Source organism: Ambystoma mexicanum, chromosome 2p (assembly GCF_040938575.1).
Source record: "Ambystoma mexicanum isolate Mex_15411 chromosome 2p, UKY_AmexF1_1, whole genome shotgun sequence".
NCBI classification, from domain to species: Eukaryota; Metazoa; Chordata; class Amphibia; order Caudata; family Ambystomatidae; genus Ambystoma; species Ambystoma mexicanum.
In genome coordinates, this window is record NC_090923.1 from 982,723,796 (window position 1) to 982,749,576 (window position 25,781).

Genomic DNA, 25,781 nt, shown 5'->3' on the forward strand with positions numbered 1-25,781 from the left:
TGGAGCGCGGGCCGTGTTCCCCTCCCCCCCTCCTCTACCACATCCAGCCGGGCTCCCGCCTCCTCCGGGACCGCGAGGCTGTGGCCTGATCTGCGCTCAGCTGTGGCCTGGCCGCCCGAGGGCGGCGTCCCTTCGGCCCTGCACACCGGTGGAGGGTTCCTTACGGCGACATCGTCTGGGCCGCTGTGCCGGGGGACGGCGGCTTGCCTTGCGCTGGTGCGCCGGCCGTGCCTCTCCCCCCTTCCATCTACTGACTGCGACGGGGCTTCCGCTGCTGCTATGTCCCGGCTGCCTCCGGAGGCCGCGGGGCGGTGTCTGACTACTCCCCGTTTCACCAGGTGAGGAGGTGGGGGCCGCGCTTTCTGCTCCTGGCGGCTGCGGCCGTGGCTGCGCACTGGGGGGCCTGACACCGTTGAGGGTACAAACTGTGATTCTTGGAACGGTACCTACCTGCACTGTGCCCGTCTGGGACTGATCTCGCTCCCATCATCCAACGGTTAGCGCACGGCTTTATTAGCTAACCATACATATGTCAATACGGGACATGAAGCACTGACATGGTCCATCTGGGTATTGCGGCCCCATCAGCACTACTTTGCACATCTGCCGGGCAGCGATCACTTGCCTTCACTGAGCCCCCATCCAATATTGCCAGTCTGCTCTGCTGGTTGGGACCATCTCTCCATTGCCTCCTCCAGCTGCATCCTGCCCGTCTGACCTCCACATAGCTGACTGCGGACCCTACCCGTATACAGGACAAGTGGTGTCCGGTCCGGTACTTGTGGCCCTTCCTGGGTCCCCCCTTTGTGGGCCACCGCCCGCAGACCTCCTGCATCACCAGCCTAAGCATATAATGTCGAGTAGAACCAAGGGGGGTAACAAGGGGGGAGCCATGGACAGGTTTGCTAGGTCTGTCCCGAGGGCTGAGACTGACCGGGTGTCGCCCGAGCATGAAGAGCCTGAGATCGCCCCTCACCCTGCTCCCCAGCAGCCAGACCTCACCACATTGATGGAATCAATGGCCAAAAACTTTGCCGCCTTTCATGAGAAGCTAGACGACATCAACGCCAACGTTGCCTCGCTCAGGGCACGAGTGGACCAGGCCGGAACTAGAATCACGGAGGCTGAGGCTAGGGTATCGTCCAATGAGGATAACATACACGTGCTACAGGATACGGTTGAATCTCTGACCCGCGACATGAAAAATGTGAAAGCGAAGTGCGAGGATTTGGAGTCGCGCTCCCGCAGGAACAACCTGCGCATTATTGGGGTCCCGGAAAATGCCCTTAAGGGACGCATGGAAGACGCAGTCGAATGTCTACTCAAAGATCTCCTGGGGAACCCCTCCTTGTCACCATACTTTACAGTTGAGCGAGCGCACCGGGCCTTGTCTCCTCGCCCCAGACCCGGCGATATTCCCAGACCCATCATTGCCAGGATCCTAAATTATCGAGACAGAGACCTTATCCTGCGCCTGGCGAGAGAGAAAGGTGACTTGCGTTGGGAAGCCCATACGATCAGAATCTTCCCGGATTTCTCTGTCGGAGTGCAGCAAGAGAGGAGGCAATTCCTAGGCGTCAAGAAACTGCTTAGAGAGCGTAATGTTCCCTATGCCATCCTGTTCCCCGCGAGACTCAAGATTACTCACAACGGAAAACTGTTTTTTTTCACTGTCCCTGATGAGGCAACGAGATTCATCGAGGCGCAGATTCCACTTCCTACTCCAGCGGAGGCCCGCCACAATAATGCATAAGCATATCCCGATCTACCTGTCTATGCTAACCCTATCTGATGATCCTATCTACCCAACGTGACGATGGTAACCTCGCTCTTCAATCAGCAAATGTTAATCCCTGTTGCCAATGACTGGGCTGCTGGCTCTTGCCCCAAAGCCTTAAATATATACTGTCACTTGTTCTCGTGGCAATTGTTCGGCTGTCTGCCCTGACCACAACTGCTTCCGTACTCTATTCACTCGGATTGGCTCACAGACTTCAGGGATCATGTACTGGATCCGCCCACCGCAGAAACCCACCTTGGGCAGTATTCTGTCCACTTTCACAGTTCACGACGCCGACTACACGGCAACGGCGCACCTCTCTGCAGTTGCAATGTTATTTTTTGTTTTCACCTTGTTGCCACTGTTTCTGGGCCACGGTGGGGACACACCCCCGTTGGGTGCTGTCCGCCGACTGTTGTCTAGATGCGGCCTCTGGCTCCGCTGGAGACGCCTGGACGAGGGGAACTGATGGCACTTGTGTTTGGGAAGGGGGGGTCTACACTGCAAATTGTGGGTGGGCAGTGAGGGAGGGGGGCACAAAAAAAGGGGATTTTGTTAATGAAAATGGCATGGAAGAGGGGTGCACGATTGCAGCACTATGTGTGTTTCTTGCAATGGGCTCTGTTACACTGCACATAGGAGCCTATCGCAGTTGGGATGTTCCATAACACCGCCCTATGTCTATTAACATTATGACATGGAATGTTCGGGGGCTGAGCAACTTTACCAAGGCACGTAGAATTACTGCATACGCCCAGAGACATGGAATTAAGGTACTCCTTTTGCAGGAAACACATGCTTTAGGGCGGTTAGCTACTTGTCTTGCCCCTAGCTGGGGTCCTACCAGATACTATACAAAATACTCCACTCAGTCTAGAGGAGTATTCACTTTGGTTCACAAATCAGTCCAGTTCCTATTGCGTACTAGTCACATTGACCCTGAAGGCAGGTATGTAATACTCCACTGTCTACTCGCGAATAGGGAATGCCTTTTGGTAAACACATATGCCCCTAACTTTGATGCGCCAGATTTTTTTGACGCAATCACCTGCGTTTTGTTGAAATATGCAGGGGTCCCTATAATATGGGGGGGGGACATGAACCTGATACTAGACACCGTCCTGGACAGAACTGGGAATGCTCGTAGGGCTGTCACGCGTGCGGCCATTATACTGCGCACACATATGTATGCACTAGGACTCAGGGATGTATGGAGAGTCCTCCACCCACAGTCAAGAGAGTATACCTTTTATTCCTCGGTGCACGACAGCCTATCGAGGATAGACCTGTTCCTCATATCGAGCGAATTGGTAGGCAAGGCCGCAGATACACAGATACTCCCGCGCACACTCTCGGACCACTCCCCAGTAACGCTGCGAATCACACTGGAACGTGACCAGCCCTCCCGCCCAACATGGCGATTCAAATCTGAGGCCCTCCAAGATATAGTCTTCAGAGCCGAAATTTTGCCCGACATCAGCACCTTTTTTGAATGTAATATCAGACATGACACTTCCGATGGAGTGCGCTGGGAGGCCTTTAAAGTCTTCATTAGGGGGATGTGTATTTCCAGGGAGGCTGGGGTCCTCAAAGCCATTAGAAACAGCTTGCATCGGTCGGAGGGGAAGCTTAAGGACCTCGAAAAGCAATATGCCTCCACCCCTTCCCCGATCATACTGGCACAAATCAGGTCGGAACTTGAAACATTCGAGGCTCATGCCCGAAGGGAGCTACAGTACCATACCCGCCCGATGGCTGCCCGGAAATATGGCGAGGGGGACAGACCCGGGAGGACACTTGCCAGACTGGCTCGTGCAGAGTGTGGCAAAACACGCATAGACTGTGTCCATGATGCTTCCGGAGCTCTGGGCTGGTCTGACCAACACATTCTAGAAACCTTCACTGCATTCTACACAGCCCTATACGGCCCCCGACAAGAACACAGTCTGCAGGACACTAACCTCCTTCTTGATCAAATCCCCATGACCCTCATCTCCCACGACACAAGGAACCAGCTAGAGGTCCCGTTCACTCTTGATGAGATAACCACCGCCATATCGAGCTGCCCCAAAGGCAAAGCGCCTGGCGCTGACGGTCTCACCTCAGAGTTCTACCAGGAACATGTAGCCATCCTGGCACCCAGACTCCTTGAGGTCTGGAACGAATCGCTCGAACTAGGTACGCTGCCCCACTCTTTACGTGAGGCTGTTATAACCGTACTCCCCAAACCGGGCAAGCCACCGGATGAATGCGGGTCTTATAGACCCCTTTCCTTAATAAACACAGACACCAAAATATTTGCCAAAATCATTGCGAGCAGGTTCCTCCCGATAATGTCCTATCTGGTCCACCCGGATCAGAGCGGATTTGTCCCCGGCAGATCCACGTCCCTTAACATTCGCCGGCTGTTCAATGTCATGTCCAGAATCGACCCCGATGCCCATGCCGTGGCAGTTACCCTTGACGCCCAAAAGGCGTTCGATATGGTGGCATGGCAATACATGTGGGCAGTTCTCCACAAAATGGGAATTGGCCCGCGAATGATATCATACATCAAGCTGTTATACACAGACCCGGTGGCCAGAGTTCTTATCAACTCTAAAGTCTCCCCCCCCTTCGCGCTGTATAGAGGCGCTCGCCAGGGTTGCCCGTTCTCCCCAATACTTTTCGCACTTGCTATCGAACCTATGGCCGACAGTGTCTGGGACAAACATGCTCGGAAAGGCATACGTATGCGAGACACCCCAGAGATCATCTCATTGTATGCAGATGATGTACTCCTATACATCAGAGACCCAGCTGCTCACTTAGACCCCATTCTCCGAGATATAATCAAAATAGGTACATTCTCAGGTTTCACAATCAACTACACTAAGTCCGACATCTTCCCACTCACGGCGGCGACCCCCCGACCGGATTGTGAGTTCCCCCTTCGCTGGTCGCCCGAGGGCATCGGTTACCTCGGAGTGCGGGTTTCCCTCGGCAAGCCATCATTGATAGCTGACAATTATGCAGCTATGGCACACCTAATAGAGTCCCGGTTGTCGAAATGGCGTGGTCTGCCGCTGTCCCTGTCGGGCAGGCTTTCTTTGGTTAAAATGATTATTGTCCCTAAGTTGCTCTACATCTTCGCGAATGTGCCGATCTGGCCCGGAAGGCGATATTTCAGGGACCTCCACGCGGCCTGCGCCCGCTTTCTGTGGCATGCGGGAGCGGTGAGGAAAAAGTGGCAGCATATGACTCTCCCTTATGAGAAGGGGGGCTTCACCGCCCCGGACTTCACAAAGTACTGGATCGCCGCACAAGCACAACACGCCTCACACTGGTATACATTTACGGACCCTCCCCCACATGTGAAGTTAGAGACACTGGCATGCGAGGGAATCAACCCCCTATCCCTCATTCTACACCACACATTCCGAGCTGATGCCCCTGCCGACCCCGTGGCGGCCACAATCCTGGCTTGGAAGCGATTGCTGCAGGCAAACACTGGCCACCACCCATGCTACAAATGGCTGCCCATCTGGCAGTTCCCGGGTCTCAGCCCTACTCATGATAAACTCCTAATTGAACGCTGGGGCAGCCTCGGCTACCGAGCGTTGACCGACCTTTTCCCTGATGGGAAGTTCATTACCCCGCAGACGTGGAGACCCGGTCACTCCGGCTCGGCACTCGAAATGCTGCAGTACTTCAGGTTAAGAGCAGCAATTCGGGCTTGGTGGCCCTCCTACCCCGATGAGCCCCCAGACTCCCCCGAAATCCAATATATAGCTAACTCGGCCGGAGCCAGAGGCATAACTTCATCGTTATATAAATCGCAAATGGCTACCATTGATGAGGCATTGCAACCGGCGCGTGACTTGTGGAGTGATGAACTGGGTGTTCCCCTTTCAGATGTATTGTGGAACAAGATGTGTCTGCACACACGTAAAACGTCCCTCAACGCCAGATATAGATGTATGCAATATAAACTCCTAAACCGTCTATACTACACGCCGCACAGGGTGGGACGGTTCACACCAGGCCAGGCTCAGTTGTGCCCTAGATGCAAATCCACTCCTGCCGATCACATACATATGTTTTGGTCCTGTGTGGCCCTGGGCCCGTACTGGGAGGCCATTATTGCAGCGTTATCTGAAATAACAATGACCCAAATCTCTCCTGCACCACTTGCTGTTCTGTTCGGTGTGTGGGACGAACCTGAGGCTAGGAAGATGGCTAAGTTTCTGAATGTTGCTAACATGGTAGCTAAGAAATGTATCCTACAATGCTGGAAACGCCGCTCTCCCCCATCATTCGAGATGTGGCTAAAGGCCCTTACCTGGACTCAAGTGTGCGAGGAGGACTACATTAATACCCTCCCATTGTCTTACTTTTCCACCTTTGCAAGCAGCACGCAGGCTGGTTTCCAGGTGCTGGTGAGCTGGTCATAACCATAGCTTCCCACCAATTAGCATATCATCTATCATCACCTCAGTGGTATGCACGTCAATTAAGCCTTTGAACTGGCCATGAAAATGTTCCTTGCTCTGGAGAAAATGAGGGAGTGAAAGCACGCTCTGTCTCCTTGCGTAGGTGTGGTTCGTCATGATTGTCAATTTTCACACACAATTGTAACTCATGTCTGTTCATCCCAACCTGACAGGATCTTGGCTTCTTGGGGCTGGTCCAGCCTCGCCCTTCTGAAATTCACTCCCATAATTCAATTGCTTTCTCAACTGCGACAAACTGGAAAAGGCCTTCCTTTTCCTAGTCCAGCTCTGCTATAATGCACAGTGGAAACGTCCATAATTCACTCACTCCTATATATATATATATATATATATATATATATATATATATATATATTACATGGCCACGGTAGTGGCCATGTAGTTATGGTTAAGTTGCTGTTTCCATAGGAAGAGCACTTTTTGGGTGGCTTATAACTTCGCTCTCCCTGGACGGATCCTCACCAAACTTTGCAAAAAAAGTACAGCCCAAACCGCTGGACGGATTTCCACCAAATTTGGACCAGGAGCAGCGGCTTGGTCCCGAAAGCGTGCTTTTGCAAATTTGGTGAAAATCCGTCCAGTAGTTTTTTTAAAAATGACCAAAAAGTAGGTAAAAAAAAATTAGTGATATCTGCGTTCGGTTCGCGGACACACTTCCCTGTTCGCTCCACGGACAGTGTCCTGATTGGCCAATCGTCTTGCATGATGTTCGCGCACATGCAACGTGTTCGCTGATTGGACGGGGTGGAGCGTGAAGCGCGTCAGATTTTTCGGTAGCGCCCGCCATCTTGGATTCGCGGACGTCCGCGGACAGCGCGGTGAAACTTTGTTCAAAATGTGTATTTAGTAGAGTGTGTTGGTGTTTAGGAGTGTTTGGGGAGGGTGGGAGTGTATGAGATTGGATGAAAGTTGTGTTTTGTATGTGTTAGACGTTCTTTTTGTGTTCGATTTGTTTGCGGACATCACGGGTGTTCTGAAATGTTCTAAATAAACTGACTGGGGGGTGTTCTCAGGACTCAATATGTGTCCGTTTTGTTCGCAAGCAAAGTGAAACTGTTCTAAGAACACTCGCGGTGTCCGGGGAGTGTTCGTAGGGGGTGTCCTGAGGACGCTGTCCGTATTGTTCTCTGTCAAGTTGAATGTGTTCTAAGAACACCCGCGGTGTCCTGAAATGTTCGCAAATAAACAAAATGGGGGTGTTCTGAAGGCGTTTTTGAGAACACTCCCGGTGTCCTGAAATGTTCGTAGGGGGTGTCCTGAGGACGCTGTCCGTATTGTTCTCTGTGAAGTTGAATGTGTTCTAAGAACACCCGCAGTGTCCTGAAATGTTCGCAAATAAAAAAAATGGGGGTGTTCTGAAGACGCTTCTAAGAACACTCGCGGTGTCCGGGGAGTGTTCGTAGGGGGTGTCCTGAGGACGCTGTCCATATTGTTCTCTGTCAAGTTGAATGTGTCCTAAGAACACTTGCGGTGTCCTGAAATGTTCGCAAATAAACAAAATGGGGGTGTTCTGAAGACGCTATTAAGAACACTCGCGGTGTCCGGGGAGTGTTCGTAGGGGGTGTCCTGAGGACGCTGTCCGTATTGTTCTCTGTCAAGTTGAATGTGTCCTAAGAACTCTCGCGGTGTCCTGAAATGTTCGCAAATAAACAAGATGGTGGTGTTCTGAAGAAGCTTCTAAGAACACTCCCGGTGTCCTGGAATGTTCGTAGGGGGTGTCCTGAGGACGCTGTCCGTATTGTTCTCTGTCAAGTTGAATGTGTCCTAAGAACACTCGTGGTGTCCTGAAATGTTCGCAAATAAACAAAATGGGGGTGTTCTGAAGACGTTTTTGAGAACACTCCCGGTGTCCTGGAATGTTCGTAGGGGGTGTCCTTAGGACGCTGTCCGTATTGTTCGTTGTTAAGTTGAAAGTGTTCTAAGAACTATCGCGTTGTTCTGAAATGTTCGTAGGGGGTGTCCTGAAAACGGTGTCCGTATTGTTCGCTGGCAAGTTCAAAGTGTTCTAAGAACACTCACATTGTTCGCGGACACTAAAAGTTTCCCATATGGCCATTTGGCCATGCACCCAAGACTCTATGCCCTGGCAACAACCACCGCAGCATATCACATTCATATTTGCTTATAACTTTGGGTGAAAAACAAATGTATGAGGAACAAAGGTATTAGATATTATGGATGTGATATGCTGCTATGGTTGTCCTTATTATTGTATACTTAGGGCCTCATTACGACCCTGGCGGATGGACCATGGTGCTACTAGCACCATGGTCCATGCCGGTAACTTTCCGACTCCGCCATGGCGGAATGGGGAATTACCACCCCATTCCGAGGTTGGCGGAGTGGTAATTCCCCCTTCCGCCATGGCCCTTCCCCATTCCCATTTTTGCCCCATAGGGCATAATGGGAATGGGGAAGGCGCTAAGTACGGTGCCGCAAATTGCGGCACCGTACTTAGCACCAAGGTCCCTTTGCGGCATGGTTTTTAACGCCTGCAAAAAGCAGGCGTTAAAATCACCATCCCGCAAAGGGACCTTGTAATCAGGCATTAAGGGTCGGCGCCGTTTACGGCGTCGTAAAACCCTTAACGCCTGACTCGTAATGAGGCCCTTACTGTTTGGTCTAGTAATGGGAGTCCATGTTTTTCTTCTTCATTTCTGTGATAAAAGAAAATAGCATGTTAGTATTAGTATTTTGTAATGACTTATTACATTGTATAAGCAATATACTTTTATTTTTTTTCGACCCTCATATTTAGTAGAGTACAAATCAGAGTACTGTGCAATTTGCTCAGTTTCTGTATTTGTTGCTAAAATCATTGGGTCTGTGGGAGAAAAAAATCCATGTTGGATTTAAAAAAAACCCTTTTTCTGTTATGCTACAGATTATTTGTTTGTTTGTTTTCAGTGTTCACTTGTTGTTTCTGGCTAATGCTTTATACTTTGCTTTGTTGTATTCTTTTTGGAGCAGTAACAGATTCTTCATTTGTTTTGATATTATAAAATTTTGGAGCAGTTAGATACCAATTGGCGTATTCTAACTGTCTATTTTTTTAATATATTTTAGTGGTTTTGATTTATCTATTTGGATATTGTTAAATTTTGGGACAGTTAGATACCAATTGGCGTATTCTAACTGTGTATTTTTTGGCATAATTTAGTGGTATTCATTTATCTGATTAGTTGTAGAATCTTTGAGCTGTTAGATAGTTTTTGGAGTATTCTAACAGTTTATATTATTTTAACACAAATTTATCATTTTGGGACAGTTAGATACCAATTGGCGTATTCTAACTGTGTATTTGTTGGTCTAATTTAGTGGTATTCATTCATCTGATTAGTTGTTGTAGAATCTTTGAGCAGATAGATAGCTTTTGGAGTATTCTAACAGTTTATATTTTTTTAACACAAATTTACTTAAAGGTTTAAATACAGTTTATTTATCAAATTTTGGTTTTAAGAACATCAAATAAGTGTTTGTAAGATTTGCTGGTAATCTCTGCTTTAGAGTAATGGTACTATCATTACATTCAAACCATCCACATTTCTTTTTTATATATGCCGTGTAGTGCCCTGAATTGGTTGTGGCTCCTGCTTGATAGATTATACCTATTGTTGTGAAAGTTTTCTTACCAAGTGATATTTGACTATGTGTGAATCCAGTCAGCTTGCAGTTGTTTTTGGTACCATCTGCATTGTAACGTAGAAGCATTAGTATTACGTATTTACTATGTGTTTGTATTACTAACGTGGAGCGATTATCTGAATTGCAGGTAGAGCATAATCTACCATGGTTTGCATTTTGTACAAGTTGCTGAAATGGAATGGATTCACAATTTGGTATTGATGTATATATGAAGCGTTCATTGGGAATTTCTTCTTGTGTCACATTGTTGCACAGAGTGCATGTATGTTTCCACATGTATGAAATCTGGAAGATTTCCTTTATAGGTATGTTTTTGTTTTCCAGTACTTGTAGTAAGTACATTAAAAATTCTTGTGGATCTTCCTGTGAGTTTATAGTGAATTTCACCATTCCAGCACAGTAGTCCAATTCTTGTCTTATTCCATAAACACTATATGTGTTGTCAGGATTGTTTTTTGCGTTTCTATGAAGTACTAACATTTGCATACACAATGGGTCTCTAAAGTGTACGTAAATTTTGTCAACAATTGGTGGTAATTGAAATAGAATATTCATTGCTACATTTGCATAGCAACTTACACCAACTATATTTGAGAATTTAAATGGTCCAGGTAGTTCTGTATCTAACTGCTTTTTTTGGAGTTTGTCTTCCTTCTTTAAAGAAGTACCTGGTTTACTTTCTCTAATTGATTCTTTTTTGTTTGTGGTACTTGATGAAGTATTAGTTTCTTTTACTCTCTTTGGAGGATTTGCAGAGACGTCCTGTTGCATTTCTGTTTGATTTAGTTTTCTTTTACAACTTTTTAGTTTTTGTGGAACAGAATATGTGTTTAGATGGGGAGTGTATAGTGAGCAAAGTCTATTATATTCTAAAATGCAAGGAATATCAGCGTTTACTTTACTTGCATCAAAGTTGATTAGAAATAGACCGTCAAGTGTACGTAAGCGTGATAGTGCTACGTAGCTCATGCCTTCTTTAAAGACTGTGTTACCAATATTTATCATTGCTTTGTCTAGGGTAAGACCTTGTGATTTATGAATCGTGACTGCGTATGCAAGAGTTAGAGAAAATTGTTCTCTGCGTAAATACATATCTTTGAAGAGAAGGAATCTAGCTGTTGAGCGTCCTATCCGTTTTACTTCTGAAAGTTTGTCAAAGAGTATATTGACAAACTGAATTTTGTTGTCACGTGGGTATGTTTGAAAGCCAACAACTGTACCCAGTGCTCCATTAACTAGTCCTGGTCCACGTCAAGGTTACGTTTAAGCATTACTCTGCAATTTAAGGATAAGTTTAACATCTTTTCTAAGCCTGCTGTGTTTGAGATTGATTTTTCTAAATTATTTAGTCTTGTTGTGGCTTGGTCACACATAGGTAGTGTCATACCATGTACATCTAGTTTGTCTGTGGCGCTAATTTCCATTATTGGTTGCATTTCTTTACTTAACATTATTTCATTGAATTTGAGACAGCTTGCAAGAGTTGGCATTAAGGCCATACAATTGACATTTTTGTGGGCTAATTGTTCCATAACATCTGTAGCACATGCATTATCGCCATAAAGTGCATTAATGTGCCGGGTTTTCAATGTTGCTTCTGCTTCTTTAGAAAGTATACCAACTCTCAAACTTTTTAAAATGTTGGCATAAGTTAGATCTACAGATTGGCGCATGTTTTCTATTAATTCTCTGTATTGGAAATGTTGCCAAAGGTTGACATTTCCAATGCTGCCAACAGTTTTACGGCAGAGTTTGTGCCCTAATGTTTTCAAAATAGGTTCACCTTTTACTGGTGTTAATTGAAGCAGGTCTCCAAAAACAATAATGTGTTTTCCTGCAAAGAGCTCTTCATAGTCTGTTTTGATTATTTCTTGTAATCTGAGGTGAATCAAAGCTAACATCAGGTTGGAGACCATGCTCACTTCATCTATTAGTAGCATTTTCATTTGTTTCAATACTCTGCGTAATTCCATTGCAGCTTCTGCAGAAAGTTTGTAATAGTCTAATTTGTTCTGGTGTTCTACTGGTAATAGTAGTAATCGGTGTAATGTAACACCACCTATGTTGTAGGCAGCTAAACCTGTGGGGGCAGTGACAACAGCTGACAGTTTGTTGTTTGTCAATTGTTGAAGGAACTTACTAATGATTTTGATTAGGAATGTTTTGCCAGAACCAGCTTCACCACTGACGTACAGTAGTATAGGTTTATAATTATGGCAGGAACATTCTTTATTTTCATGTTTTACACCATGTGCAATTTGTTTTGTTACTTCTTGAAAAATGCTACTTTGCTCATTGTTTAGTTTTGATTGTAGTATAGTTAAGTATTCCTTATCTTCATACTGACACATGGTGTTTTCTACTTCTATCATAGCTAATTCTGCCTCATTTGTTATTAGTGGTTCTCCCAGTGGTTCTTGGCTTCCTGTTACAGAAGGTTGACTACTGTCAGGAGTATCCTTATTTAGTTGGGCTTGGAGTTCTTCTTCATGTTGCTGTTCATTGTGCAACATTGTTTTGTACTGTGTAAAGTTTACATCAGTTATAGTGCTTTCATTTGCTTTGAAAGCATCCTCATATGAGTCATAGTTATCTAGTAATTGTTCTTCTTTTCTCCATGGTTTGAAGAGTTGTAGCAAGGACATGTAATATACTTCTTTATGTTGAGGAGTCATCAATGACAATTTGATATGATTAATTAAATTTGGTTTAGTGAGTTTAACTAAGCTGCCTTCACAGTCTGTCACTCTATATTTACCTTTATTTTTCATCAGGTTTCATATTATTTTTGTATGTGCAGTTTTGGGCTATTTGGTATAGACACATGTTTTCCAAAGTATTACTTCTGTTTGGGTAGTATGTGTCCAATAAATTGTTTTTTTTAAATGTCTTGGCTGTTGGGATCATGTTTGGCTATTGTTTCTATATCTTCATGTGATTTTATAACTCTTTTTCTAGATTTAGCTGGACCAAGACTTAGCCATACTATATTTTCAGATTTACCATACAATGAAGTACCAGTTAAACGATCAGCTGCTTCATAAGATCCACATTCTCTATGGGTGAGCATTTTTATGCCCAAGCTGTATAATTTCTGAGATACTGTTTTATCTGCTGACAGGTCATTCCAGAGGTCTTGGAGCTCTGTCTTTTCTGCTTTAGTTAAGTATGCTGTGACATATCGTGCAACTGCAGTAGAATTGTCTGCAATGTACTGCACATCTATGTTTGCATTCAATAAGTGGGCAATGATTGCATTATAATCATTGATATATTTTTCTTCTTCTTTTCTTTTTATGTAATATGTATTTTTAGGTGACTTACCTTTAACACTATGTCTAACTGAAGACATGAGGTTGTTTACTTGACCTGTATTTGTAACTGGTCTAGGGAAACCAAATCGGCATTTGGTGTAGTATTTGCCTTTGTTTTTGTATTTGCGACGGCAATATTTTCCACATTTGTGTCTTTGAAATTGTAAAATGTTTGCATGAAGATCACTATTTGTGGCTTCTGATGGAATTTCACAAGTGACATATTTTTCAATAAACTGTAAAACAGTGACATCACTGTCTTGACCAAATTTAGGAGCATCTTTAATCCATAAAAGCATGTGGATATGTGGTGCTCCTCTGGCTTGGTATTCTTTTCTCCAAAAGAAGTGTTGCACTTCTCCAAGGGGAGGAACAGTTTTATTACAAATAAAATGTACCATAGCAATGAAGCGATGGTGAAAATATCTTGAAACATTAACAGGATCCAAAGAACAAAGTTCTCCAGGTGTTAGAATATCTATGTATGTTTTGTTTTTATTTGATATGCGTAGGAAATCATGTAAATCTTCCCAAGCATATTCTGCACAACTTAATGTAACAAACCAAGTGGGTGGGCCAAGGTTTCTGATCTTACGACGTACATCTCCATGACGTCGAAACCAGTACTCTTTAGTACCAAGCATATTTGCTAATAGATTTGTAATATTTGATTGTAAAATCTCATCCTTTTGTTGCACTTTTTGTAATAATTGTGTAGCTGTCATATTTTGAAAGTGTGATCCTGATTTTAATATGTGTGCAACTCTGTAACATAAAGTTGCTAGTTCACTTTCAAAGAGTAGGTGGAATATGTATTGCACATTTTGTCTAAATCTGGGATCTTCAGAATACATCCGTAATGAGCGGTATTCTGAAGCTGATATTTGAATAGGTCTATCATCATACCTTCCTCCTTTGCCAGTAGGGAAGAGTAGAGGAAAAGCATGTGCTTCTATACTTTTTTCCCATATACTGATTGGCGATCCTTTTGTTTGACGCATTTGGTAAGTTTCCAGTACATCTTGTACAGTGTCATTACAGTGCAAAGGATGAATTGTATAATGGTCTAAAGTATTTGATATTGTAGCAGGATCTAGTAGCTCAAATTGACCAGCTTCTTGTGTTTCTTGAATTATTTCAGTTGTATCTTTCAAGTTTTCTTCAATATTAATTTCTTTGTAATATTCATTATTCTCTTTAAGATATTGGAAGGTTTGTCTAACTTTATATAAATCTACCAGCTGTTGCCATATTTTTTTGTCTTTTGTAGGTACTCCATTTACTAATATAATTAAAGATTGCTGCATTGGACGTTGCACTCCTAGAGTATGCACATTTTCTTTTAGATTTAATGGTAAATGAACTACTTTTCCACGAATGCCTTTTACCAATTCAGAGGGAGGTAATTTTGCTGTTTTTGGTTGAAGGCGTATTATTGCTTGAAATGGGTGTACTGTTTGAATTATGATGCTCTCATATAAATTAAGTTGTTGTAGAGGTTTTGCTACTGGGTATAATTCCAAATTATTTGTGATAGAACGTGAAGGAGTTTGGTTGTTGTCAAGTTTTGTAGTGCAATAACTGCAAAGTATTAAGGGCTCAGTTATTTCATATTTGTTTTCTGCTACAAGGTAGAGAGCTAATTCAAACCATTTAGAATCTTCATTGTCTTCTATTTTGTATGATAGGTCCACAGTTTTTGTGTTACTTTTATAAAAAATTCTACGGCAACATACACATACATGGTTTCGTACTTCAGCTGATGTACTTTTAAATTTTAGTATTTCTTTTTTGTATGTGTTTAGCAAAAGGTTGCCATGTGTAGAATTGTTGCTTAATTGGTTTAAAGCTATTTCATTCTGTAAATGGCTTTCACTTCCAAAATATTTTTTCTGAATATAGTGAATTTCTTCAAGTAGGTCTTTTGCTGTACCATGTAGAAGGATGTTATTTAACTTTGCTAGTGCTAAAGCAGGACTTTTAGCATAGTACAGTTTATAGACTAGATTTCTTATAGTTGAATGATGTGTTGATATCCTTTTGATATCATGGAAAGTGGTTTTACAAGTAGGTCCTGTAATGCAGGCCAATAAATGTCCTGGTAGTCCTGTGTACTTGCGCACTGGACAGGTATCTATATTTTGCAGTAATTTAGTTTTGATTTTGTCTTTGCTTTTTACATATTTATTGAGGAATTGGCGTAAAGATTTGAAACTTTGTTTGGGAATGTTACACATTGACGTGCATGGCCATTTGTACACTAGACGTTCTGATTCAGTTGAATGGAGGGGTAATTCTATGTTTTCAGGGCATATTTTTGTAAGAAGTACTTCTTGTTCCATTATGGTATTATTCACTTTTTCATAACCTCGACCACTGCTATGTATGGCAATTGTATTTGTTTGCTTTTGTTTGTATGCTTCTTCATTAAAATATGGTTCTGTGCTTGTAGTGTGATTCCATTCACCTCTACTGATACTTAAGAAGTTCTATTTTCTGTTGATATTTCACTTATTGAGAAGTCTTTTTTGTAATTTAGTTATTAGTTTTGTTAGTGGTTTCATTTTGTTTAACAGTAAAATAAATAAATTTCTTTTGAGAAGAATTCCACTGTCCATCAATGCTTCTAAGATTAATTTCCTACGATAGGTTTTAAGCTTTGAACCTGATTTCTCTCCTGTTTTTATAAGATTTTGAAGGACTTTGTGATGGTATATTTTGGCTAAAATACTTTTCTTGGTATGCTTACTTTGCACTATATTAAAATTTGAAGAAGTAGTTTTATCTGTACTGATAGCTGATTTTCTGTTAATTGTTTTTTGGTTTGTTTTACATTTTGATGGAGGAAGCGACATTGTTGTACTTGAAACTTCTTGTGTTTCACTAAATGATTGTATTAGCTGTTTTGTTTCAACTTTTTTTACAAATTCTGCTAGAGATGGATGCTTATGTTGGACACCTTTATTTTCATTTGCTCTACTTTTGCGTTGCTTTCTACGGACTTGACTTTTGGTAGGCATTCTTTAGGGTCTGTTGAAAAAAATAAAGAAGATATGGGTTGGGGTGTTCTGGAATGTATGTGTGCTGTGTGCATGAGTGTTTGAGTGAGATGATAAAGATGTATGTAATGGTGTGTGATTGTGCATTGGGAACTAAAACTAGTAGGGATAGGTATTCTTGAATTTATGTGTTACTAAACTGGGGTTCAGATGACAAAAAAAAAAGTAAGCTAGTGGTGTGGAAAAGTACAAATAGTAAATCTAATGTATACAATTAAAACAGTTGTTTGTTCTATAATATGAAAATTGTAGTGGTTCAGTTTGGTAATTTGTGTGTCCAAAAATAGAAATTTGTGGGCCATTCTGGCTGTAAATCGCTGTTTAAGACATGGACATTTTTGGCCAAAATGGTACAAAATCTCTATTTTTAGAAACCGAAATAGCTTGTATTAACGTTATAGTATATTTGATTAATAATACAAATATTATGGTGATATTTTACTTACTTTTTTTTTAAATTAACAGGTAACTTCTTAGTTTTTCTTTCTTCTTCGAATTCGGCTGCTTCTTTTCAGGAAACTGGTCTTCACTGCAATTGTAAAAGCTTCAAATTAGTAACTTTGTTTGTATATAGCACTGTTTTTAATTTAGATATTGATTTTTTCAATTGAAATCCTCAGTGCCTTCTTTAAAACCATTAAACTAATTTATTTACATAAGATACATTGCATCAGTTCAGTACATATGATATGTTCTTAATGAACAAATTGTATTGAATGACTAACTGTAGCAAAAAAAATATATCTTTACTATGTCTTGTGAAATTTATAATATATTAGTGAATACCACTATTTCTGTAAGTAAACTGTTCTAGGTAATACCGCCTCAATGTCATATCTAATTTAAAGTAATTAAGTAAATAAATAAATAAAAACAAAAAATATGAAATTGTATAAGTATTTTTATAAAGGTTTAAACATAGATTGTGTTTGCATGCAATTTTGTTTGAATATATGTAGTCTATATATTTCATTTAAAACATGTTAGTTTAACATGATTTGAGTGTGTGTGTATAAAGAAAGTAAATAGTATAAAGGTTTATAAGTGATAGTTGATTTTAGGAAATTGAAAAAAGTACAGTAAATTCATTTTACAGATTTTACAAGGTAAAAGTCTGTTTGAAAATGTGTTCATCTACTATACAGAAAATATGCATGCCTGAAGTTTGTGTTCATGCATATGGATATGCATGGAGCTACAAGTAGAAATCTTGAAGACTTGTACAGTATTTCTGGTAGATGCTGCTTGCCAATGATATGACACTTGTACTCAGAGAGATTCAGAGTACATTTGCAGTGCTGATCTATGATGATGCAGTTAGATGTAGAGGTCTTGAATGTGATTGGTGCATGGTCATGTGATTTTTGAGGTACATCCAATGAGGGAATGGCAGAGAGAGTGTAGTGGAAATGGTAGAAGGGCTGTTCATGTTACGATATGTCCGCGGATGTGGCGGTAGTTCGCGGACATCGGGAGTTACATCCGGGGATTTTTGGGTTCAGAAGTCATGCAAATGAGAATAAGCACTGAAAGGGATTGGTCAGGAAAGTTTGGTGGGTGTGTTGTGCCAGGAGAGATTTTCTCAGATACTCTTTTTGCTGAGAGAACAAAAGATAGCTATGGCTGTGTGTTTCAGAAAACAGATTGTTTGGATTTTAGGAGATTCGTGGATACATTGGTTGAAGGTGCATGCAGAAAGCTGTGGAGTAGCTGTAGATCTTGGATTCCCACATGTGGAAGTACACTGGCATGGAGTACGTGGAATGAAGTGGTTGGACTTGCTACCTCTCTGTGCTACTTTGGAAACAGAGCAACATCCAGACATAATTGTAATTCATTGTGGAGGGAACAGTTTAGGACATGTGACTGGAATTGTTTTGCAATTTGCTATGAAAGAAGGACTTAGGAAGGTTATGGACATGTTTCCTAATTCTCAAGTGATATTTTCACGGATTGTGCAGAGACAAATGTGGCTTCGTTCTTCTTCATTTGGTCCACAAATGGAAAAAGCAAGGCGCAATGTTAATAAGGCTGTTTGTGCCTTTCTAAGAGATTTTGGCATGTCTTCTTTTCACAATGAAAATATTATGTTTTGTAGTACATACATTTTTCGCAGAGATGGAGTCCATCTTACTTATGCTGGCAATCAGATTTTTCTGAGAAATGTACAAAATGCATTGCAACCTTTTTTGGAATTACAACAACGATTTTGAAGTAGATGTTAAGCATTTACAATTGTTGACTTACAAACACCACCCAAAGGCTCTTTTCAGAGCCACCACTTCTTTCCAGAGAAAATTACAATGTTTGTGATGGAGTAGCAACCCAATTTTTTTAATGTTCGCGAACTGTCCGCGGACTTCTAAAAAATACAAAGAGCCCTGCTTCATTTATTTTCACTTCTATTTTTTAACTGGGAAAGGCGGCTCTGAAAAGAGCCTTATTTTTTTTTGATTTTTGTAATGTTGTATTTTTTTTGGTTTTTCAGACACAACACACTAGGAGAGGAGGGTAAAGGAGGGTAAAGGGGGGGACACCAACCACAGGGATAAGAAAGGGTGAGCTGAGAGAGGAAGTTGTAGAGTGGGTTTTATTTGGGTAGTGAGCAGGTCTTCTCGTGCTCTGAGACGATAGTCTCAAAAGCACTCCGAAGTCGCTCCCCCCTGCAGAGTACTGTGTCACAGTACATACATACAACTGTGACCCTCGAAAGGTAAGGGTCATCCGCATTCTGTATGGCCTGTGAGGCATCTTGAGGAAGACGCTGTCCCACAGAGGTGGTCCTTGTGGTGACAGGATCAGAAACAGAGGATGAAGTAGAGGAAATCAACCTGCTACGTTCTTCGCAAGGTACAACCCTGCGAATAGCCCCAGAGTGAAATGACCTCAGGTGTCGCTTCATAGTAGTGGTCCCAAAGCTGTACTTACGGTGCTTCCCGCGACTGAGTATCATTTTGCACTCATTGCAGGTAACACGGTTCGCACGAGCCTTAGGAACATTACCATGAATGGTAAATAACTGCCACACCCAAGACTCACGCCTAGTGCGGGTAGTAGGGTTTTCCTCTACCTCATTCTCATCATCCTCTTCTTCCTCCTCTGCATCCTCACTCCTGTTCCCCTCTTCAGGCCCTTGGGGAGGTGGTGGTGGTGGAGGTGGTGGGGGTGGTGCTGAAGCAGGTGCAGCACCAAGTGGCAGTTCAGCAGCCAAGGATGCCATCTCGATGATGGTGTAGTCTGCAGGTGGAAGCAAAAATCACTGTGTTCTGAAGAATAGCCAGACACACAATGGGAATAAGCTCTTGGGCGTGGTCTTTTATAGGGGTGCTTGTGCGTGGTTCGCAGACATGCGCACTGTCCGTGGACAGATCGAACACAAAAAAAGGATCGGAAAGTTTCAAAAGGTATATAGAAACTCAAGATTGCTATGTGGGACTTGTGCCATGGTGAGATTTTATTGAAAAATATTATGGATTAACTGAAAATGTACTTTTAAATTGTTCGGGGACACGAACAGTGTCCGCATTTCAGGACATACGCTGAGCGTGGGTGCGGTCATATGATCCATTTGCGAACTAGTCCGCGAAGGAAGCGCCTGTGGTTAGCGCATGCGCATTGATGTCCTACAGACACTGTTCGGGTTCTGAAGTAATTAAAAGTGTGTTACACGTGAAACGAACATTTCAGGACACTGCGTGTGTTCTTAGAACAGTTTAAACTTGGTAGCGAACAGTAAGGACAGATATAGTGTTCTTCAGGACACGTGTAATTTCGTTTATGTACGAACATTTCAGGACACCAATTGTGTTCTTAGAACAGTTTCAATTGGGTAGCGAACACTACGATCAGGTATAGTGTTCTTCAGGACACCTCCATTTTCGTTTACGTACGAACATTTCAGGAAACCAATAGCGTTCTTAGAACAGTTTGAACTTGCTAGCGAACAGTACCGGACAGGTATAGTGTTCTTTAGGACACTTTAATTTTTGTTTGTTTACGAACAATCCAGGACACCACGTGTGTTCTTAGTACAGTTTCATGTTGCTAGCGAACACTACGAACAGTTGTACTGTTGTTCAGGACACATCATTTTCGTTTATTTACGAACATTTCAGGACACCAATTGTGTTCTTAGGACAGTTTTAAGTTGATAGCGAACATTACGGACAGATATAGTGTTCTTTAGAACACTTTAATTTTTGTTTCTTTACGAACATTTCAGGACACCAGGTGTGTTCTTAGAACAGTTTCAACTTGCTAGCAAACAGTACGAACAGGTGTGGTGTTCTTCAGGACACCTCCATTTTCGTTTATGCACCAACATTTCAGAACACTCGCACTGTCCGCGGACACTTTTATTGTTTTTTTAAAAAAAAAACAGAAACTATTCACAATACAATATAAAAATTAAACTTTATTTAACATATATTAATAATTTATGACAGAGAAGGTGAGGCAGAAACAGAAACAAAAACAGGAGAATTTGGGGTTTCAACATGATTGGTATTAGGTGAAGAAGGGATGGAAGTCTCATCAAAAGGTTTTGGATTATGGAGAGGGTTTGGGGATAATTGACTGGGATATGGTGAGGAGGGACAAGAACATGTGGGGCAATGGTACGAGGTTTTTGGTTTGAAATGATTTTCTACAAAAGTTTTTAAATTATTAAAATTAGCCAACAATACATCCATTTTTTCTTCTATATTGAGAAGACTGTTATCCATAACAGGGTTTTCTGAAGTTTTTTTCTGTTTTGGTATGCTCTGTACAAAAAAATAATATATATGTTAAATGTATATAAAAAATAATAAATAAATTGTTTATATTATAAAGTGTTTACCATTAGTTTCACTATCTTGTGACATTTCTTCATGTGGGAAATTGTCCTCTAGCCATTCCAGAGTACTAGACATTTCTGTGAGAAAAAAAAAAAAGATAATATATTTTTTAATCTAATACAGAAAGTTTATAAATATATGAGTAAAATGAAGTACACTTACTATTTCTGGTAAGATAAGTCCTATGTATTCAGTGGGTCTGGTCTTGTTCTCAGTTCTGTTGTGTCTGTGAGGTAATTATGTTGGAAGCCAATTTATCTTCTTGTGGTATATTCCATTTCAGAACATAATGTATTTAAATGAATGGTTAGTGTGGTACATATATGGGTTACATTTCTTATGTATTACTATATATAATGTGTTTGTGTGCTGCTTTTTGAATTTGTTAAATGTTCCTATATTATGATATAACAATCAAACATACCCCACCACCCCCCCCCACAGTTTTTAGGTAGTGGTACTGTTCTCCGAACATGTCCGCGAACATTAAATAAGTTTGCGGACATCAAGTTCATAAGAAGAGATCTAGTCAGTTCCATATGACATGTATATAAAGTCAAAGTCATTATTGTTAAGTTGTGCTACTAAAAAACTATGAAATTCAGTGAAAAAAACTTTGTTAAAGGGACGTTATGGTTAAGTTGCGCTACTAAAAACCTATGAAATTCAGTGAAAAAACTTTGTTAAAGGGACGTTATGGTTCCAAGTAAAACCGAAAAACCCTTGAAATTCGCCAGTTATGGTAAGCTAAGCAACCATAACTCGCGCCACCACCGTGCACTGCTAAGACTAACACCCAGGACATCAAAGATGACATCACAAATGTCATTGATGACATCACTGATGACATCACATGTGTATGCACTTCTCATGAAATATGTGTAGAAGGGATTCTTATTATGATGCGAAAAAAGTGTCAAGAATCATTGCAAGAAATATACCCTAATAAGTGCATTGAACGATGCATTGATATAAATAGCATCCTATTATGGGGATCTATCTAGTATACTAAGCTACTCATACAGAAACATAACATTGTGTGCAGCGTACAAGATGAAGGTATGATATTCGTAATGTTAATATGTTGAATAATGAAATGATAATTGTTTTCTTAATAGATTTTTGTGTACTGTGAAATATGTAATAAGTAGCTAATAAAACCCATGTATTACATAATTGCTTTACTATAGACAAAACACAAAGACACAAGAACACATACCAATATGGGTATACACAGGGAAAGTGAAGTTAGCAAAAAAGCACAAGTAGTAGCAGAAACAATTCCTAACTTAACTGATTAGTTTCATGCAAATACATGATTGCTCTGTTTCAAAGCTGCTATTTACCCTGTGTATATGTATAACTTGATGTGATTGGACCCTAAGGAAAGTAGTGTGAGTACAATGTATACAAATATGACCATAGACAGGGAAAGTACAGCCATAAAAAAAAAACAACAGAACTATCAGAAAGTGCTCATAAGTCTAGTGATTATCTTTATGCACAAAAAGGATTGCTGTCTTTCAAGCTTGTGTTTTCCCATATGTATATGTTTCATATGATGTGACTGTACTCTAAGGGAATTACTGTAAGAACCTACTAGAAGAATATGTCTACAAATAAAATAAAATTCTTAGTTTCTGACTGTTACTGAAGAAAACCATGTGGCCTAGATATGTCAGCAAAAGAAAAATAGTGAGCCAGACATGTGATGTCATCAGTGATGTCATAAATGACATTTGTGATGTCATCTTTGATGTCCTGGGTGTTAGTCTTAGCAGTGCACGGTGGTGGCGCTAGTTATGGTTGCTTAGCTTACCATAACTGGCGAATTTCAAGGGTTTTTCGGTTTTACTTGGAACCATAACGTCCCTTTAACAAAGTTTTTTCAATGAATTTCATAGGTTTTTAGTAGCGCAACTTAACCATAACGTCCCTTTAACAAAGTTTTTTTCACTTAATATATATATACATATATATATGAAGTAGCCTCGTACCACAGTATAAGGCTTTCGGAGTGCACTCCAGAAAACGAACCCACGTGGTGATTCCACACTGGACCCAGAGTTACAAAAGACCAGCAGTCCTCCAAACGTCCAAAATTATTCTTTTAATGAAATGCCAAGGACAAAAGAGAAAGTGCGCGGACAACGATGCGTTTCGCGGCAAAGCTAACCGCTTGATCACGTTGAGGGTGCTGAAACAAAAGAAGTACATTTAAACCTGTGTATACTCTATGGTGTACATGGATAGAGCACCCAGCACAATGATAGCCATTTACTAGCATGAAATCCGCCATGTTTCAGTGTGTTTCTTAGACCCCAGTGGGTTACGTGAAAAGCATTAAGTTGCATAAAATACATTTGTTAGGCATATCAAATTGGCTGGCAATGTGTCACTTTCTCAACATGTAAACCCCACATAATAAACTTTAAAATGTCCTCCAATTGAACACATTACACTTGTTTTGTAATGCTGCGTGTAACATGTTTGTTTATAGATCTAAATCACGTATATTTCCGATGTCAAGAACACGCAGACAGGGGACCAGTAAGTTTCAAGGTGTTGACTTGTCGCAGTCCTGGTTGATAAGCAATTAGTATTCCTGCAATTCGAAAACGTATTACCGAAAGCTATGTTTCAATATAACTTGTAACAGTTGTGGAAATTTCCATACATTAGATTATTTGTAGTCTAGGCTTTCCAGTTAAAGTGCAAGTGCCTTTAGGCTGCTTCTGCAATGAAACTTAAACCAGCCTACCACTAATAAAGTTCTAGTGCATCTCTGGCTACTTCTTACCTATACCACATGTAAAGATGTATAAAGTGCAAGTGCCTATGTGCAAAATCGCAATAGTTAGCCCCAATGGCTAGTGTGCAAATAACAATATAGCAGCATTAGAATCCTATACAGAGGTATGACAATAAAGTGCTTAGTGCATTCATAGCCTTAATGTTGGATCAACAGATTATATCTACACTACATTGTGGATAATGATACAATAAAATACAAGACAGCGACAATGGATAAAACCCTGAGTTGAAGAAACACACCAAAAAATAATGATATACTGATCTTTGTGCATAAAGGAGGGGGACAAGTATGAAATCACTAGAATAGGATATAACCACAGGTTTAACTAGAGTTCCTAAATTACACAGCAATAAAGTTGCTCACCCTTCATAAGAAAAAAGAAAGAAAATGTTTAAAATTAGATAGCTAGAGATAAATAGAATCTAAAATTCATTCAATTACTATCATTAAAATATTGAATTGATAGACTCTAAAACCTACAGGCTAATGTGAGAAAAAATGGTGGTGTAAACAAAAAATAAAGCATAAAAAAGCCCTGTGTGCAATTTAGATAAATAACATAAAGTAATCCCATAAAATCTATCTGACTGATGGAACTACCAATTATGTTAAAACGTGTCCCAGAGAGTTTTAAAGAAATTCAAAGAATCAGCACGGGAGGGTCTCATAAGTAAACACTCATGACTAACAATGTCTCCTCATCTTAAAGCAAGATAAAAAATACACCATGCATGATACTAATGCAGGTAGTTGGTTTAAGTCCCGAGAAAGGTATAGAGTTCCTCATCCAGGTTATGTGCCTTGGGTTTCTTAGTTTCTAAGTCCAAAATGTATTTTGTCTCAGTTTGTCTAAGGAGCAATTCTCGGTTTCCTCCTCTTGGTGCCTTTGGAATGACATGTATCCCAAAGTAGGCGAAGCCTTGAAGGTTACATCCATGTATTTCCTGAAAGTGGAGAGCCATCGGGTACGTAGGATCAATATGGAGAGCCGAAAGTATATATATATATGTTAACGCTTGCCGCAATCCATTCACTACATAGCTAGCCTCAAGAATACTTTGTCTGCTTGCGTTTCCTTGCATCTGTACATGCTTAAAATAACTTGATATCTTCATCATTTCTTCAGCATAAGCCTCTACATCTCGATTCCAAGATGTTACTTATCTTTGTTACTTTTTTGATGCCTGTATAATGTCTATGTTCTTTTGTCTCTGCATCTCTTCTGAGTGAGTCAGTCTTACTTCGTGTGATGTCAGCAATCTGCTCTTTTTCACATTTCTGATTCTTCTTCTGGGATTTAATTCATTGGCCATCATACTGCCTTGTATGCAGGTATGGCTTTCTCAGTGGGAACCTTGCTTCCAGTATTCTCCTTGGTATTGGTATTTTGACTGGTACTGCACATGTTTCACACTGTGGTTCCCGACATATAGGCAATATGGGTGAGATGCTTGAGGTGGGGGTACTTAGCTCCTTCTCTACACTCCTGTCAACCTCTTCTCTTTTTCCACGCATGGTCTTGAGTGCCGGTCTTCGTGGGTAGCCGCGCAGCCCTTCAGGTGTGCGGCGGGACGAGGTGGGCTTAATGCCAAAAGGTTTTAGCGACCAACCACTTGTTAAGGAGCGGCAGGGGCTCTCTATCAGTCACCTTGATAACCAGAAAAAGGATACTTGGGCCCCAAATCAATCCCTGAAGCAAGAAAGGAAGATTCAACCATAGGGAAAAATGTACTGTCTTTATAATCCAACAAAAATTACATGTATCACACTAGAACAGCATGTCGTTTTCAGAGCATTCATCCTCAATCATGAGTGACGTCAGCAAAACAGTACCCCA